Source organism: Microcebus murinus, chromosome 16, assembly GCF_040939455.1.
Source record: "Microcebus murinus isolate Inina chromosome 16, M.murinus_Inina_mat1.0, whole genome shotgun sequence".
Lineage (NCBI taxonomy): Eukaryota > Metazoa > Chordata > Mammalia > Primates > Cheirogaleidae > Microcebus > Microcebus murinus.
The window spans coordinates 8,563,431-8,583,012 of record NC_134119.1 but is presented as its reverse complement, the minus strand read 5'-3'; the positions used below and the strand labels follow the sequence as shown (position 1 = coordinate 8,583,012).

Below are 19,582 nucleotides of genomic sequence, written 5' to 3'. Positions count from 1 at the left end.
GTCCTGAGTCATTCAACACATATTCATTGAGCATTTGCTATGTGCCTGGCAGAAGTCTCCCTTTTTGGGTTGTAAGAAATGGCCCAACCCACAAGAAGAGAACCTAGCAGATAGCATCGTCCCTCCCTATTGTGACCATCAGCCTCTACAGGAAAATATAGAGGGACACGTGCTCCCTATGTGTCACTTCCCTGCCAGCTGAGACTTAAACAGACTTAGAAACTGAAAGCCCTGTTGAATGGTCCTGAACTTTTTAACCATTTGCAGGGAATCCTTGAGACCTGGTCCTGCAGGCCATGCAAAACAGTCACTATCGGCTGGTTGTGAGCAATGCCTCTCTCTCCCAGTAATTCATACATTTATTTTTTTTTTCATTCAGCCTTCTAACACGTATTGAGCCTACCATCTTCTGGCCTCTGAGGCAACAGGGGCACCCAGAGGGGCAAGCCTGGGCTCTAGGAAGCTCACAGTGGAGGGAGCAGGCAGGATAGTCACTGCGACTTGAGTCATGCTTCCAGTGGGAGCTGATGTTGCCCAACCTAGAGATTTCTCGGCAGAACATTTCTGCACAAACCTTAAATGGTATAGCAGGGAAACCCGAATCATTAAGTAAGAATGCTGGTGTGGTTTTAAATACTGAATTAGCCAGATAGTCTGCATAATCATAATCATTAATAATAGCACGATCACTTATAGAGCACGTTCTCTGTGCCAAGCACTGTGTGCAACACGTTTCCCTTTTGCACCCATTCCACAGTTACCGTATCTCATCTAAGCTAAGAGGCCGTTCGGTAAGACGCACTACTTACAGTTCGCAGCACTAAGAAAGAAAAATGCTTATAATTTTATAATTAAAGCATGACACACTGCCCTCCTACTATCACTTAGAATTTCTATTTTATGCTTCCTGAAAGACTCCTTTAGACTTATTTAAAAAAAAGATCTTTACAATTGAACACTCTTGTGTTTATATAAAAAGGAAAAGATAAGCAAAATAAATTGGCTAAGGCCTTCCTGAAATAGCTTCCGCCTGCCCCCTGGCAGCCATTTTAAGACACCATTGATTGTAAGGTTCACCCTAATTTCTGCGATGTTAAAATATAAAAGGGAGGTCTTAGAATCGATGAGATGCTGTTTGTAATGTGCACACTACGCTCCGGGCTCTGAAAAAAAATGCTGAAGATACAGCAAAAGACACAAAGTGCCTGCCCTCGTGCAGTCTAAACGGCGGAGTCAAGGACTGAGCCATTACACGTGTAATTGTCGGATTGCGATTTCCATGGGAGCCACTGGCAGAAAAGCCATGAGACTGTGGAAGAGGAGATCCTGACCTAGTCAGAAGCCCAGGAAAGATCCTCCAAGGGCGGGACCGTTACACTAAGACTGGGACGTCGATTAGGAAGGCAGAAAAAGAATTAAAGAAAGAGAACAGTAGCATTTGCTCATTAACTCTTCTCAGTGGCCATACAGGGTTGGTACTAAAATTATCCCCATTTTACAGATGAGGAAACTGAGACTCAGAGGGCTCAAGTAACTTGTGTAAAGAGGACACAGCTGGTAAGGGATAGAGAGAGCCAGGATCTTCCTCATGTCAAACAACAACAAACTGTCCGACTTGTTCAAAGGGGCAGACTTGGTTCTTGCTCCATTAGAGAGAGGGGCGAGGGGAAAGACTCCCAACCATAAAGAGATTCTTCAGTGTAAATCTAGACATTATCAAGGAGTTTTAATACTAACAAAGAAAGAGCTTATGTCATAGACTCCCTATATCCTGGAATCAGGGACTGCAGTATTATAGGACCAGTGACATAGAATGATATATTGTAATAAATGAACATGTTTGGAATTTTCTTGCAAGCAATTAGAAAGTTTTTAAATGGCCGGATTAAGTAACTTTAGGAAACATTTGATAACCCTGGTCATATGTCATTTATAGCCCAGAGCCTGCATGGTTGTAGACCACCCTGGCTGAAAGCATGGGCCCATTAAGAAGTTTTCTGATTAGAAGACATCTGTGCGTTTACTGGAAGCATTTCTGTGTTTCTGCTCTTAAATTTACTTCTATATATAGAACTGCATCGGTTTTGCGAAAAAGGCTAGCACACTGTTGGAAGTCTGAGAAGCAAGACACTTCCCGGGACCTACTTTTTATCAGAGAATAGAATGTAGGTACAAACAACCATCCCAGAAAGATTCTGGTGGGTGGATAAGTCTTGCTCACTTTATGGAGTTAAAAAATGTCAAAGGTTCTTTAAATATCCATTGAGTTATTCAACAAAATTTTTTGAGTACCTACTATGTGCCGTGCACACAGGTGCTTACACACAGCATCAAGCCACATAGGCGAAGACCCCTGCTCTATGGAGCTTGCAAACAAAGAACGATCACCATTAACAACAGACGTAGTACAGAAGTCGATTCTAGAGTAAGGTAGAAGTTGGTAAGTGCAAAGGCCAAAGAAAAAGAGAACAGAAAAAGGGAATGGACAGTCCTGAGACCGCGGGGAGGCAGGTTGCGATTTCAAACAGGGTGATGGGAGTGAGCTTTGTTAGGAAGGGATATTTAAGCAAAGAGGTGAAGGATGTTATTAGGGCAAAGCACAGAGGGAACGGGCCAGTCCAGAGGCCTAAAATGGGAGAGTTTCTGGGTTGTTGGAGAAATAGCAACGACGTCAGAACGGCTGGAGCAGAAAACCCAGGAGTCGGAGGAAGGGTGAGAGACCCAGTGGAGAACCAACACACAGGGAAACCCGAGGGCCACTGGGAGAACGTTGGCGTTCCCTTGCAGTGGGGGGAATGTCCCTTTGGAGGTTTTGAGCAGGGAGGTGACATGATCTGGCGTATCTTTATTCCCACTGCTAAGAGTGTTAAGAAGTGACCGTAAGTAGCAAGGATGGAACAGATTCCTGGAGGATTCAAGGTGGTGCGAGAGGAAAAGCCCAGCTGGGACCATGTTTTACTTGCAGCCCCCAAGGACTGCACTTCATAACCTGCTGTCTCATTGCAGAATGTTGAAGTGGGAAAGGCTTGGGCCGTGGACCTGTGGGCTTGGTTTCACGCCCCACCTCTGCCAGCGTCTACCAGAGAGTCACTTGCGTCCCCTCTGTTAGCCCCAAATCCCTCACCTCTAAAATAAAGATTAAAATGCCCACTCCACGGGATTATTTCCAAAATAAAATGCACCTTTTATCGAATTAATCATACATATTTATTAGATTGTAAACCATACCAGGCTCACAGTAGGTGCTTCAAAAATATCAGAAGGGAAGCTCTTCCTTCATATCCCCACCCCAATACCAAGAAAGAGATTTCATAAAATGCAAATTCTGTCATCTGGAAGCTATTTAGAATCACAAGCTTTATTTTAAGTTGGTTTGCCTGAGTAATTAATTCAAAGTTAAGATTTTATTGGTGAGGTGCCCAGGATTTAGCAACCAAGTTAGTTGAACATGAAAGGTCTTTAAGGATGAAAGATAAAATAAAGTCTGTTCTGTTACAGCTCATATTCCTATAAAGCAGATTAGTTCGTTCCTGATTGGAAAGTCAGTCAATGATATGAACATAATGAGAACGCCACATTGACTCACATGTGATTTTTCCCAACACGTTATTGTTTAGCACCGAGCAACAGTGGCCAAATACAAAGTTCACCAACACAGCTGAATGTAGCGAGCTCTAGAGAACCATCAGTTGCTCAAAGGCCCGTCTTCCTCTTGGCTCCAGCTGACCACATAAGTCTGCCTCGGAAGTCTTATTGTCACCTCCCCCTGGTTTTTAAAAATGTTGACCTGTCATTCCCTAATTTCACTACCTCCTTAAACTCCTTTCTACCCAACTGCAGTTGCTTCTTCATTTACAAGGTGAAGTCTTTTATTTGCTGTGGCATTCCTTTATTTATTATGAATTGAACACGTGTTTTCAACTGAACCAGTATTTTTATTATGTTTGTTATTGCTTGGTTAGTCCCTGCATGCTTAGTTGCTTACTTTTTAAGTGGTCTACCCTAACCTTATTTTTCCCACAAGTGCTATAATTTTGAGACAAAGCTTTGCGAAATGCAAGGTTTGCTTAGGAGCAGGCATTGCATTTGAGCAGAAACGCGCACACCTGTGCCGTCCACAGTGGTACCAACCGGGCGGGGCGCAGTTGGAAACTGGCGTGTGCTGAGTTCACGAGCGGGAGCTCGCGGCCGGGAGAGGCGCTGGCTCCGGAGTCCTAATGAGCTCACTTCGAAGCTGGCGTCTCCCAATTTCTGGCTATGTGGCCTTAGGACAGTTGTTTAACCTCTGGAAGCCTATAGTCCTTCGTCTTCAAAAATGGAACTAGTAATAATATCACCCCCACCACTGGAGTGTTGTGTGGCTAAACTGAAACAACCCACGTGAAGCGGTGACTAAGGGACAGCTATTGGGACATCGCACACATGGAAGCCGCCTGTAAGCAAACGGGGCTCTGATGAAGTGGTACAGACTATGTTGTCTTCGCAGCAGAATGAGGTCAGGTGGAGCTCTCAAAATCAATGCCTCTAATTGATTCAAACAGACCTGTTTTTGTGTGTTTGGAGCTCAGCTTAACTCTCTGGATCACGCACAGCCGAGTGATGGTAGAAGTCTCCAAACCGAACAGAGAAGAACGTTGTTCCCTGCTGTTTCACTCCCTACAGCTGGACGGCAGGCCCAGACCCAGTTTATCTGTGCAAAAATGATATTGAGTATATGCATACGCCCGTGTGTGTGTGTGTGTGTGTGTGTGTGTGTGTGTGTGTGTATTTGGGTGTCTTTCCTGTACATATGAAAAATATAGCTGAAGGAAAGATAATGCCCATGGCTGGCGAAGATGAGATCATTTGTAAGTGGCTTGTTAAAGCGCACATCATTTTCCTGATCAGCGGTAGTGAGGCTGCATCTTTAAGAGCTGATGTGATTTATCATGTTATTATATATTTAGGGACTTTTTGAAAATGCTGTTATTTACTCAACCGACTGTGTATATAGACTATTTAAAGCAGATTTTTGACCCAGTAGACTGTACCAGCCCCATCTACTGTCTCCACGAGCACAGGGGGGGGATCTTCACTATGCAGATTATTGACACAATAGACTGTGTGCACTGCACACATGCCCTAGACAGGTACAGCCAGGTCACTGGGGATGACATGTTTCTAGACAGCATTTCCAAGGTAGACTCTTGCATATAGCACAGCTCTGTGGGAAATTGTACGTCTGGATGGAGGGGACTTTGGCTTCGAAGGGAAATTTTTGGTTTCCAGAAACAGGGTGTTCTTATTAGCATAACTTGATGTTCTGCCCTTTTGTCTATGAACATATAAATAATAATATCTCCCTTCTACTGAACGCCAAACAATGCCACCAAGAGTTTGAGCTTGTTCTACTCTGACGTGTGGAGAAGACATTCTGTTCGAGCTAGTGCAAGTTCGTTCTTTGGTTCAGAGTGTATATTGAGCACCATTTATCTGACAGTGGGGTCTTTGATTGCGAGCAACAAATATTATCTTTGGCAAACTTGAGTTAAAACAAGGAATTTGTTGGGAGGAATTTGGCAGTGTCTAGAGACATTTTGGTTGTCACACCTGGGCGTGGGGATGTCCCTGGCATTCATTCCCCGCCATGGACCAGCTGGACAGGAGCACCCTCTGTCGTATAGTGGATCCACCCTGATCATTTTTCCATCTTTGGGTTGAATTCATCTTCGAGTCAGAATTCAAATTCCATGGAGCAAGAGTTTAATTGGCCAAGCTGGTATCTTGTGCCCATACTAACACACACACTCTCTCACATACACATGCAAATACCAACAAAAAGGGAAAGTCCTTGAGTTTTTGTTTCACCTTAAATTATCAGATGTGTAAACACACACACGTGCACACACAGCACACACACAGGTTATCTGGATTGTTCTTGTTGGAAAACAGTCCAGATGCCCTGGAGTCTCATAAAATTAAACTTGCAGGGGCCAGAGTCTGTGCTGTGTCATCTCCTTCCCAGTGTGGCTGTAAGGGAGCAGATTTACACAGCCTGGACCTGACCATATCATTCTTAACCTCAGTCCCAAGGTGATCTTATGCCTTAAAAAGCAAAATAAGCTAAACTACCTACTTTAACATAAAAAGTGGAGAATGGGTGATTTCCATGATTAACTCAGCCAAATTGCAAAAACAGGAGGGCAGGGCAACCTTGCCAAGGTGGCCCACAGTAGGGATGGATGGTGGTTAGACAAAAACTGGGAATAGTTACCTCAAGAACTGTGCCTAGCACCAAGGACAAAGCAATGAATGAGACAGATAAGTGCCTGCATTTGTGGGCTCATGTTCAAATCGAGGAGAAAGATTTCCAATGCAGGGTCTTTCAGCCTCGGCACTGTTTATGGGCATTTGGGCTGGATCAGTCTTTTCCGTGTGGGGCTGTCCTGTGCATTGTTGGATGCTTAGCAGAGTCCCTGATGTCTACCCACTGGATGCCAGGAACATCCCCTCCCCCTAGATGTGACAACCAAAATGTCTCTAGACATTGCCAAATGCCCCCAGGGGGCAAAATTACCACCCCCAGCTGAGTCACAAAGGACATGACAGACAATACCGCAGGAAGGGGTGCTGGGATCCCAAGTGTGTCTCTACTTCGGTGTCCTCGAGGGAAGCTGGGACCCTCCCTGGGTAAATGCTGCCTCTGCCGCTCTGTTTAAGGAAGATTCTGGAATCCTGGCTGTGTGCACAATCGCATGTAATCACGGAATACCAAGCAGGCAAGGAGAGATAACAGCGCTTATTGGGTGCTTACCATGTGCCCAAACACTCCTGGTGCTGGGCACGCAAAGATGAACACTGATATCCTCCTTGCTTTTAAAGAGCTTACCATTTGGGAGGTGAGATCAAGAATCAGGATTCAATTTGTCCAGTGGTAGAGAAGGCCTTGGGGAGGAGATGGCGTTTGAAGTGGGCGTGGAAATCGAAAGAGCTAATGTGCAAGTAACCATGGATTAGATGCTTGACTACACACCCTAATCCCAAATTTTACAGTAGTGACCTTCTTCGCATCAGGGAAAATGAGTGGACAGAATGGCAAAAGGAGATCGCCTTATACTTTGTCAAACCAAAAAAATATATAATACTTTCTCATCATAATTGTTAGGGGCTAAAGAATACATACACTGAGGAATGAAACGATGTGTATCATACTAAATGTGAGGACATAGCAAAGCTAATGTGCACATATTGATAAAAATGTATCTAATTTGTAAAGTAACCACTACACAAGACTATGAAATGTGTGTAGATTAATTAAATGTATCATGAAGCTCTCAGCTACAAGTAACCCACCCCAGTTGTAAGCACTGAAAGGGATTATTTGTTCAATAAGTTTCAAAGTACAAACACATCGACTTTCAGGGAGAGTTGGATCAAGGTTGCAATTTTCTTGGCTCTGTGCTCTTGTGCCTGTTAGCTTAGTTCTCAGGCGGTCTTCCCTCATGCTAGTGAACTTGCTAGCAGTTCATGAGATTGTATGCTCATGTATTAGAGCAGGAAAAAGGAAAGGGAGAAATCCTTACTTTCTTTCTTTCTTTTTTTTGAGACAGAGTCTCACTCTGTTGCCCAGGGTAGGGTGCTGTGGCGTCAGCCTAGCTCACAGCAACCTCCACCTCTTGGGCTCAAGCAATCCTCCTGCCTCAGCCTCCTGAGTAGCTGGAACTACAGGCATGCGCCACCATGCCTGACTAATTTTTTCTATATGTTTTTAGTTGTCCAGCTAATTTCTTTCTATTTTTAGTAGAAATGGGGTCTACGCTCTTGCTCAGGCGGGTCTCGAACTCCTAAGCTCAAACAACCTTCCTGCCTCGGCCTCCTAGAGTGCTAGGCTTACAAGCATGAGCCATGGCACCCAGCCAAACCCTTACTTTCTTAACTGTCAATCAAACTGAGAATGCCAGTCACCTTTTGGCTTAGATTAGGTTTGAATTACCTAAATAAGCCACTATATCAAGGAGATTGGCTTAGACAAGTCGGGTCCACATAGACCTGGTGTAGGGCCAATCTCACCTACACCATGATGTATCCTGGAACACTGATGGTCTTTTGCCCAAGAATTCGAAAATTTCAATTTGAAACATATATAAGTAATTACCAACGTCCTCCTTGAATCTCTATCTTTAGGTATAACTGCAAATTCTCTTTACATCTCCTAATAGTCATTCAAAGGTGTTGGAGGCTGGTTATAAGAAGATGCTTTTCTAATAATTCAACCCATGCCTAATAATGCTCCTCTAAGTCAGAAAGAAATATCTGATTCTCTTGTTGTTGTTGTCATTGTTGTAATTTCTCCAAGGAAAGAAAAATGATCTTTTACTCCCAAAAGCAAATTAAACAATAAGCTGAATATTTTGTTAACAAAAATAGATAAATAAGTATTATTTTTTGAGAGAATTCAACTTTTGTGAGGGTGGTTTGGGAGCTGACTGAGAACTAACATCAGAATAGTTAAAAATCAAAAGGAAATACCCTCCAAAAGGAAAATGAAAAAGGCCAGAAAGGATATTAAGGACAAGACAGTGGATGTTTTGTGAATGGTCTCTTGGTGCTCACCATTGGAAGATATTAAATCACCAAATGGTTCTGCCTTCTCCTGCTCTGCCCTCCTGGGCAAAATAACCAACTTGGTGCTATCAATATTTGGGGGTGATGTCAGCATAGTGACCTAAAGCCTTTTTTCTATTTACCCATCTCCTCTGTAGGGAGGGACAGAAAAAAGATGACAAGCATTGAAAACATCATTCTTAAACTAGTCCTAACCTAAAATCAAAGGGTCAAAAAAAAAAAAAAACCTGCAGAATTTTCCACTAGATTATTCAAGCTGTCGATTCAAAAAGATCGAAGACCCCTGGATCTCCCAGAATTTGGGCCATTTCCAAGAACTGCTTCATCCAACTGTCCAGTCCGGGTTTGGCCCCAGCCCAGACTTGCTGTTTTATATAAGTTGGTTCATTTAAAAGCTGACCTAGTTAATTAAGAACTGAAATAGGTCAGGATTTATTTGGCAGAGTTACTGGAGTTGTTTAGAAATGCTAATCCCTTTTATCATTAATTTTTTTGTTTGTTTCTCTCTTGTAGTATAAAAATACCCAATCTGATAAGGGGATTTAAATGAATCCAGAAGGAATTGATTGAGAATAATGCTAGGAGCCTGATGAATTTTTCTTTTCAGCCCAAACTTGAAAGAATAAATACTAAAAACCCTGAGAAATCCAACCCCATAACATTGCTCTTTGAGACTAGGTTTTTGTTCTGGCAGTCACAATGGGAGGGGACATGCGTCCAGTGCTTGTTTGCACCAGGCATTCTGAGTTTTTCCCAGTTATCTCACTTGATTTTCAAAATGATCTTTGAGGCAGGTACTATTATTATTATCTCCAATTTGTAGGTGGAGAGACTGAGGCCCACAGAGGTTGTTAGTTTGTTCCAGGTGACAGTGTGGGATGTGGCAGAGGTGGGATTTGAACCCAGGCAGGCTTTTTCCATACATTGTGCTCTTCAATCCTGTAACACTGTGAGGGTGGTATACACACTCTCTCCTCTATTTCTCCTTTAATAATAGAGGGTTTTCTCAGTGCAGCCCCCTGCTTCACTGACAACTGGACAGTGCCTGAATATTACCCTTCCTCCTTGTAATTCCCAAAGCTTCAGCTGAACTTGACCTTGCAGCATCTCTAAGCTCCCGACATATTGGGCTGAAAAATTCTGTGAGTGGGGGCTGTCCTGTGCATGGTAGGATGTCTAGCCACATCTCTGGCCTCTACTCTACCCGCTAGATATTAGCAGCACCCCCTTTTCTAGTTGTGACAACCAAAAATGTCTTCAGACATTGTCACATGTCTCCTAGGGGCTGGGGCTGGGGACAGGGACAGAATCACCCCTAGAGAAGCAATACTGAGTCCTGGTGTCATAGTGACCCACCTGGCTCCTGGGGTCACATGTTCTCCTGTAGAAACCTGCTGCTAGAAAATGACCTCATCAACTCATTCACCCTAAAGTGCAAAGGTGAGATAAGAGATTAAGCCTTTACAGTTTTATAGGGTATGAGTTCTTGGCTTGCCTCAAGCCAGATGGACGTAAGTTAAATTGTAGAGTTTGAGACAAGAAGAAGCAGAGTGTAAGAAATCTCAGAACTGAGGGGCCCTGAATTCACACCACACCTTTACCTGACTTCCTCCACCTCCCAAGGGGACCAGCCCCCACGATGAGTTTAAGCCCCTGCGTGGCACCTCAACCATCGAAAGTAATGTTCTGTGAAAACAGATTTTGTTGTTGTTGTTGTTCTCTGTGGCTTGAAAGCAAATTGAGACCAATGGGTAAAGTCTAGGTTCATGGGATAGAAAACTATGCTTCGCCGATGCAATCACTCACTCATCCAACCATTCATGTATTTATTTATATATCCAACAAATAGTTGAACAAGGTTGGCCATGGATGGCAGTGGGTACAGTGGTGAACCAGGTAGATTCAACTTGCCCTCAGGGAGCTTATTGTCTTACTGAGAAGACAGGCAGTGGAGTAAATAGGGGAATAAAATAATTGCAAAATGAGATAAGGACTATACAAAAGGGAGATTCGGGGGTACTGAGACAGAAAATAACTTTGGCTGTCGGGGATTTGGGAGGAGTGAGTGGGGGGTACAGTGCTCAAGGGTGACCCCTCTGAAGGGGAGCATTGGAGCTGACCCTAAAAATTGACCTCTCTGGCTGATGAATAAGATCTAGAGAGCATGGGAAAGGGACGAATTCAGCCTAGATGCTAAAGTCCAACAGACCCAGGTTCAAGTCCAAGTTCAGCGGTGTGCCGATGGAGAGGTAATTAACATTCTCTGTGACTCAATGTCATTACCTATAAAGATGGAATTGAAAAGATAGGTAGCACTATCGCTGGGGTCAAACAATGTGATACGGCTAAAGAAAGTAGCCTACAGGTTCTTACTTACAAGTTTGCTCTCAATAGAAATTAACTATTAGTATGTTTTAAAATAGGGAAGAAGTGGCCTCAAAGCTGAAGATGTTCGAATATATGTATATGTGCTGAGCAGTTACTTATTTGACCGAGTGTTGATTAACTAGCATATCACAAAAGCTTAAACTGAAAGGTCTCCCAATGCTTAGATTTGGACAGATCGTACCATGGTGGAAACACGGCTCAACTCCTAGCGGGAGGGATGGAAAGGTGTGTGGTGGCGGCAGTCATGTTGGTGAAGAATCCGGCATGAAGGTGACTTGGAGGTTCAATATCTGAGCCACTGAAGGATACCAAGGCCAGGAAACCCTTCCCCGACTGAGGAATTGGCCCAATGACATAAAAGGTCTTTCCACCTCAGGCGTCTGTGATTCTTCTAGAGACAGCAAAGACTTTTCACTAGAAAAGCAAGGGCCAGACGGCTCTCTGACAGTGCCAATTTAGCTTCTCTGAGGGAACTGCGGGCTGTTTTTCTTTTTCTTTCTTTCTTTCTTTCTTTCTTTCTTTCTTTCTTTCTTTCTTTCTTTCTTTCTTTCTTTCTTTCTCTCTCTCTCTCTCTCTCTCTCTCTCTCTCTCTCTCTCTCTCTCTCTCTCTCTCTCTCTTTCTTTCTTTCTTTCTTTCTTTTCTTTCTTTCTTCTTAATGGGAAGTGGTCATAGCCATGAACTTAGCGAAAGAAGCAGGTTAAAATGTGTCCGTTCTTGGCTAATGCAGTTAGACGTGTTTGAGAAAAGGCAATGAGAAGTGGTCATGATCCATTATCTGCATGAAATATTTCAGAGAAAGAAGAGGCATTTGCCAAAAAAAAAAAAAAGAAAGAAAGAAAAGATGTTTGACTTCAAGCCAGGCAAGAAGGAAACAAGATCACCTTCTAGCTCTGTGGGATGGCTGTGCTAATGATGTTATTTCAAGTAAAATTGGAATATATGTCTGAAAAAATACAGATGGTGCACCAGCTTCATATACTTTCTGAAGGTCGTTTTGGACAATGATTCACTGTCCCTTTTCTTGGCAGAAAAAAAAAACTTTGCAGTCTTGGAAAGAATTATGTATGTGTGAGTGTGTTTATATATCCTTATGTGGAAAAAAATGTATAGAAAGTAAGTATGCACATTTTGCTAAAAATAGTTGCTACCACTTGGAAAGTCAAAGCTTAAAAATCTTTATTTGATAGGGAAGTCTCAGTCCTATTGTGTAGTTTCTTTGTTCCTGTTTTGTTTCACTTTGTTTTCTCCTTTGTTCCTGATTTATGGCTCTCTGGGTGTGAGGATAATATAAGGAAAATGATTTCTAAACTGGAGCTACCAAAAAGCTTATGAAGCGGTCCCCTTCTCACCCTTCTCCATGAATATTTTCTCACTCTGCTTTTTTAAATTGTCACCAAGACATGTCCCAATAATAATACATGCTGGACTGAAAATCTAGGTAGCTGAATATAAAGCATTTTTCTTGGAGACCTTCTGCTTTGAGCATTAGTCACCTCTCTCAGTGCAAAGCCCGAGGCCTCTAAAAAAGACCTTTTTCCCTCAGATGGTGGGTTGCTTTATTTCTTGAAGATTGCAGACATTATCATTATGGGTAATGACCTAATAACTTGCTATTTGATGTTTGCACATCACTTCTACGGAAGTTCCCGGCACACATACCGCTGGCTTCTTGTGCAAGTGATTTAATATTAAATAACAAACCCCAAACTGGAGGAAGCTCTTTTCTCATGCATGACACATGCAAAGCTGATTCTTATCTAATGTGAATGCCATCTAAAAGCTGTTGGCTTGGAGTAAGGTTTAGGGGTAACAAGGAATGCCAAAGTCAACTGATTTCAGCCGTTCTGTGGCTTCAGGTTGAAGACCAAGATGCACAGTGTTTAGAAAGTGCCTGGAACGGGGCTGAGAATTTGGAAGGTAGCCCTACAACCTTGGTATTTCATATACTCCACCATATTCCGTACTCCTAACAATCTCATGGAGTACATACTATTATTATTCCCATTTTATAGATGAGGAAGTTGCACCTTTGAAAGTTTCAGCAATTTTTCCAATATCACATTAAGCAGTCAGTGGCAGGTCTGAACCGGGTCCTGCCTAATCCCAGGACCAAGGGCCATGTGATCTGTTCATTCACTGATCAGCCCTTGAATCAGCGATTTATTTCTCTCTCAATCGATGTTTCCCAGTATAAACTGGAAACAACTATCTGAGCCACAGGCATTTAGCCTTTTGGTCTCTGGAGCAGAAAGGGGCTGGAAACCCTGAAAATCGTATTGTCTTCTCACAAAGCTGGTTCCCACACACACTTAGGAACACAGGCATAGAGAAGTAGATTGCTAAATAACTAATTAACAGCTTTGCAATTTACAGCAGGGCTTCACAAACTTTCTTGAGCATATGAATCCCCTGAGGACCTTGTTAAATGATTCCCATTCCGTAGTCTTGGGGCGGGGCTGAGTCTGCATTTTGAACAAGCTCCCAGGTGATGCTGTCATTCCGCCAAGGACCACACCCGAAAAGGGAAGGGCTCGCAATACACTTTCTCTTCCACTCCTCCTCTGTCCTGACAGAACCCCTTAGACGGGTGGGCTTGGGATCACTCCTATTTGGGATTGACAGATGAGGAAGCTAAGGTCAAAAAGCTGACATGAGACAAAACCAGAGAAGCTTTCCAGATTCTCCAGCCCCCGAGTCTCCCTGGTTCCAAGGCTGCGGCATATTTGGTTTCATCTGCCTGGTTTGGCCAAACAAAACATCTGGTGCCCCTAGACCCCATGACGGTGTGCTTTCGGCGTGGCATGACCTTCCCAGCCGCCCACAGCCCCACGATGTCACTCCATGTAGCTCAGTGTCCGCTGTTGTCTGTCTCTGCAGCCGAGGACTGATTTTCTTCCCCTGGCCTCCCCCGCCCGCTTAAGTCACCTGCCTTCTTCCAGTAACGCGTGACCTCTTCGCGACCTCTTTCTCCCCAACCTGAGTGTCCAGCTTCTCTCCATAACTCATCTTCCCACCCTCCTTGGCCTTAGAAGACCCGCTGTGACGGAAGTCCCGATGAAGCGCTACTCAAGTATCTTGCATGTGGTAGCTGCAGAATAAATATTTCTTGATTAAATGCATACACAGATGAGCCGCAAGGCGATGACAAGAGTGTCCACTTCCCGTGACTTCAACTAGCTTAGACGTTGACGGTCCAGGACAGCTCGGACGAGAGTGCACTACATCGGTGCACATGCGTCCCCACCCAGACCTGGCCCGACACGCACCCGCCGTGCATGTGACACATTCCGAGTAACTGAACAGTCTTCAGGAAATCCTTTAGAAAGAGATGGGCTTTGGGTTTTGACCTCCAGAAAGCTCCCTCTTTGTCTCCACGGAGCGCTCAGGGGCTCGGGGTAAGGTCCCTGTCCTTGCACGCAACGCAGCGGCAGCAGTCCTTGAAGCAACGAGCTCTGTTTGCTTGTGACAATCAGACGGAGGAGGGAGCGCACCCTTCTCTCTTGATCCGTGTACGTAAGTCACACTTAGTGACCAAGTTTTATATATGGCACGGCAGGGGTAAAGGTCCAAACGCCATGAATTTTATTTTTTCCTCTAACAATTCGCCTGTTTAGAAATGTGCACGAACTTGCATAACGTCTCCAGCCCGCACGGACGCCGGGTCTTGGCCCGGGGCACCTGCATCCTCCGTAAGTGACGTCCGTGCTCGGGAATGATGCCCGGGACTCCCACAGACCGCTCGCCGGCCACCCCCTGAAAGGAGACACAGGCGGATTCCTCGTGCAGCCCGTCAAGAGGCCGCGCTCTGGGCCCGGCCACCACCGAAAATAACTCGGCTCCCTTGAACGCGGAATCCTGTATCTCTTTACTCCGCCTGCCAACAAGAGTGCCAATTAGTGCCAATGATAATATACATATTAACAGACTTTTAGACCACAGTCACCAAAACACTAGCGAGTCCTGACAAGGGAGGCCTTATTCCGAGTCGTCACGTAGCATGCCTACTGGGTACCTGGCAAGAAATCCTCGAGATCCTATCATTTGCGGCTGCCTCGCATGCTGGGGCATCTCCGTGTGATTATAAACTGTCATTTAGTGGGGTGGATTGGTGAAAATGATCCTGTCACCATAGGATATGTTTTTAAACGAGGTCTTGGTTGAATTCTGGTTTACTTTTTGAAAATCAGCCTCCTTGAGTTTTTAATTGTTCATAGGTTGGAATGAACATTTAGAAATGTTCCACCTCTTCTGCCATTTTAAAAACTGTCACCGTTTCCACCTGTAAACACTCTGCTGTGGATTTTCAAGGCAACTACAAAAACGTGTGCCTGGCAAAAAAAAAATCTGATATCTCACATCATACCACCTGTGAATTATTTTGCACTTTCATTTAAATCTTTCCGATGAGAGGTTTTTGGAACAATTGAGGTGGTAAGGTTTTTTAAAACCATTGTTTCTTTTTTTCTTTAACCTTTAATATGAAAGGACATTTCTAAAATGTAAGAGTTTATTTCTAAATTTTACCCGCATACTATTATGGGAACAAGTTTGCAACATATATAATGGTTTTCCCCCGGTAACAATTTTTTTTTTAAATGTCAAGTGTTTAGGAGACAACTCTAATATTTTGTGTAACACGTGTCATGGAATAGCTCATGGACTTTATGCATAACAAAATTAGTTCCTGCTTTCAAAGTTCCCACATGTGAATCTTTGTTGAATCCAAGTCTGTTAATGTTAAGAGCATAGTTCTGATGCTTTGTGATCTCGTTGCTGATTTGCAGTCCTCATACTTACAAATATAAATCTGTAGCTCAGAGAGGTTGAGCAACAAGAAAGTTGTTGGGCTGGGTTTCACTGCAAAGTTGATATATGGCGATATTCCGGTTTTATCATTGAGTAAAGTTGATGAGGATGGTTGTAGTTCACAGCTGATCTATTATGGGCACCCATAAAGGGAGCCACCTGCACCCCAGAAGAGTGGAGCCAGGGTTTGTGGCTGGAAGAATCCACTTCCGTTGTATAATCATTCATTCATTCATTGAAATAATTTGTGGACATTATTCTGTGCCAGGATACAATCTGAGTGCTCTGTCGTCATAGGGGTAGATATTTTAACTTTACTCTCAGTGGGAGGAGACAACCAATTGATAAACAAACAGGCTAATTTTAGAGTCTGGTAAGTGCTACCAGGATTTCAGTAGGTCGGTTGATGTGGCCAAGAGTTACATGGGGAAGGGGAGACTGATTACCAAGGCCCCTCTGAGAAGGGGCCACTGGAGCTGAGACCTGAAGGATGCAAAGGAACCAACTATGGGATGGCGCAGAGAAAGAACTTTCTGGTCAGAGAAATCTGCGGTGGCAGAGAGCCACAGTCAAGAAAAGGATGAGCAGGTTCGAGGAGCAGCAAGGAGTCCGCTCATAGTTTCTGAGGCACAGAGAGCAGGTGGCGAGTGCTCGGAGATGGGGCAGCCAAGTCCTGCAGGTGCTTCTAGCCCATGCTAATAAGGGTTGGGACTTTATTAGAAGTCCAACAGAAAGATGTTGCAGGAGTTAACACAGAGGAACATCATGACCTGGTCCGTTTTACAAAGAATGTTCTAGCAGTTCTCTCAAGAGCAGACCGTGGGAAGTAGAAGCCTGTTGTCCAACCTAGTGGACAATATGGTGGCCCCGTCTAGGCTGGTGGCATGGAGTGGAGGAGAAATGGTCTCTGGAGTCAGCCATTCAGTCAGAGACCTGGCCGGGCTTGCTCGTGCATCCGTTGTCCTGGAAACGGGGACGTTTCATGTGGCCAGAGTCAGGCGGTGGGAAGGACTAGAACTCGAAATTTAGATTGGAAAAGGGAATTTTTGCCACCGTGAAGTTGGATCTTCAACCCAAAATCAACAAGGAGGGTCTACAGAGAAGAATTCTTTCTTACTGTGCCCTGGCATAATTGTGGTAGTTTTCTTCTGTTACATAAGTATTCATAGGAATAAACTTGCCACTCATCCACTTATACCAAGATTTACAGATGATGCAATCTTATTAAACAAATCATCGATGGAGAGAGAGAGACAGATACTCATTATGCACCCAGATCGCCCATATTCCGGCTGCCTTCCCTCCACCGCCGGTGGCAAACAAAATCACTTAAGTCAAGTGAGCAGTTTTAAATGTATAATATTGAAATGTGTTTTTTAAAAACTCCCTGGAACCCGCAGCCATTGTTAAAATACACTCAGTTTGACGGCTGCTTTGGCACTTTTTGTATGAGGCTTTTCAATGCGTTCCCTTATCGGGTGCATGAGATTTAGTCTGTTCTGCAGAGGGAAGCAGACAAAAAGGGTCTCTCAGCACGAGTTACTCTTCTGTAAAGGTTATAGTAAACATGTCAATGCCTAATTAAGCAGAAAATTTTATCTGTATTGTCGGGGAGGTGTTTGCTGTCTCTGATTTTTCTTCTGGGAAATCCATTTAGAAGGACAAAGTGGATTGTGAGGTTGAGCTGGTCCGGAAAACTCAGCTTCCAAATGTCAGCAGGGAAAAAAAAAGAATACTGCTTTTCTCCTCGTTTGAAAATGACTGTATTGGCTGGGTAGACTGTGTGTGTGCGTGCACGCATGCATATATATTTCATCAACACACACACAAAATAACATGAATTATTTCCCAACTTCTTGCTAAGTGTCAGGCATGGTGCTAGGCCCCGAAAACACTGAGATGAATAAAACCCAGCGACACCCTCAGCCAATTAAGATGACAGAAAGCCCTTTGCACCCCTCCCCAGCCCCAGACTTCTTCACTTGCTCTGCGTGCATATGTGTGCACGTGCAAACACACACTTTATCGCTGTGATCATATTGCCCACAGGTGTGGTCGCCGTGTGTCTGCATTAGCCTGGAACAGTCCTGCCTAGTGCTTGGCGACCCAGTGTATGTCTTAGAGTAATAGCACCCTCTTCATTCCCAGAAGGGACCCTATGTGACTGACAAAATTTCCCTGATTCTTTGGAGTATTTTCCTTGCCCCAGTGACAACTTTTGTTTATTAATTTTATATCATAGACTTTCTCCATGAACCTAATGGGATAACTATTTTTGAAAGCATGCAAATTAACCCAGAAAAAAAATATGATGATAATAACAGAAATAGTCTAATTTTGTTATTTTAAACTTACAGTTTTCTTGCAAGTAGTAGTGACCACTCATTAATATTTATTTGGCTAGATTGTGTAGTTTTTGTTTTTTTCAAATCCATTCATGGACCTAGAGACCAGCAATGCCAATTTAATGAAAAATCTACATCAACCTGCTGGGAAAGCAAAAACTCCACACTGATAACAACAAATTAAGGAACGCAACCATCAAACTCGTGGCTAGACTCAATTTCTGTACTCTTGTTCTATGGTATCATGCCCTGGGCTCTTTTCTCCGAGGCAGTTGTCTATTTAGTGATGCTTCAGTGAAATTCTACTGCTTAACCTTTAACCTCTGGGTCTCCTGAAAGTTGTCTTATTCATTGGGTTAGTAACAGGAAGAGAGGAGAGCTTCCTTGGGTTCTCTCATCAGACAGGCCTGGGTTTATGTCACGGCTCTGCAATACGAGCTGGGTGGCCTTGCGTGAATTTCTTTACCTTAAAGTCTCAGTTTCCCCATCTGCGACATAATAATAATAGTACCTACTTCGTGTGGATATTAGACGGAATGAAAGAATGTGTTTGCAGTGGTTCGCTTAGCTCCTAGGAGAGAGTCAGTGCTCAAAAGCAGCAACAGTGGGTTTTGGAGTTCCTGACTACAGCAGCTGCCGTATTCTTCACAAAGCCCCCATCTCTTAACACCTCTGCCTGCCTCACAGGACAGATGCCCAGTGCATGACCGTCCCTTTTCCAAGCATCGTCCTAGGTGACTGGGAACAACACAACCTGCCCTAGGGTTTTTCCCGAGTAGCCACCTGCCACTGAGAGGAGAGACAGAAGCTCATAAGGAAAATATTGCATTGAGATCGCGCAGGCCTTGCAAATCTAAGACTGGCTCTCCTTTCCCTCGGTACTTCTTTGGTTGCACTTTATCCACGTGGCTCTGGGAAGGCCAGGTGAGGAAAATGAGCCCGTGGACATAAATAGTCACATTCCCCATCTTCGTTGATGGATTTTTGCCCATTAATTCCCTTTGCATCCACTCTCTCATGTCTTCATTTTCCCTATGCAATTACTGGTCCTAAATCCTCTCGGAGAAGGGAAAGCATGCATCCCCAATAGCATTTCGCATCTACAAATCAAACGTATAATTGGCATCTCATGACGGGTACCCACAAATCACGGTGCATTTGAAATTACAGGCACAAGATCGAGAGGGCATTTTCAGCCTTGTCTAGAAAGGTCTTCATAAACCTGTTGGAGAATAATAGGATAGTCACCAAATCTCCCATTCTAACACCATTTGCTATTATTTTTAAATCATTATATTTGCTAAGCATACGTGATTTTTCAACTCTCAATGGAAGATTTTATTTGCATACCCTGTAATCTCTCTTCCTGCTGTGTGATTCTCTACAAATAAAAACGTTATAGCAAAAAAAAGACACTTGCTATTAAAAATATAATGGC

At 43.7% G+C, this 19,582-nt stretch overlaps 1 protein-coding gene across 4 annotated transcripts in view; it reads left to right on the top strand.

Moving 5' to 3' along the window:
* TSHZ2 (teashirt zinc finger homeobox 2) overlaps positions 1-19,582 on the top strand; it is a 437,987-nt gene that overhangs the window by 236,505 nt on the left and 181,900 nt on the right. The gene's annotated exons all lie outside the window — the stretch shown is intronic.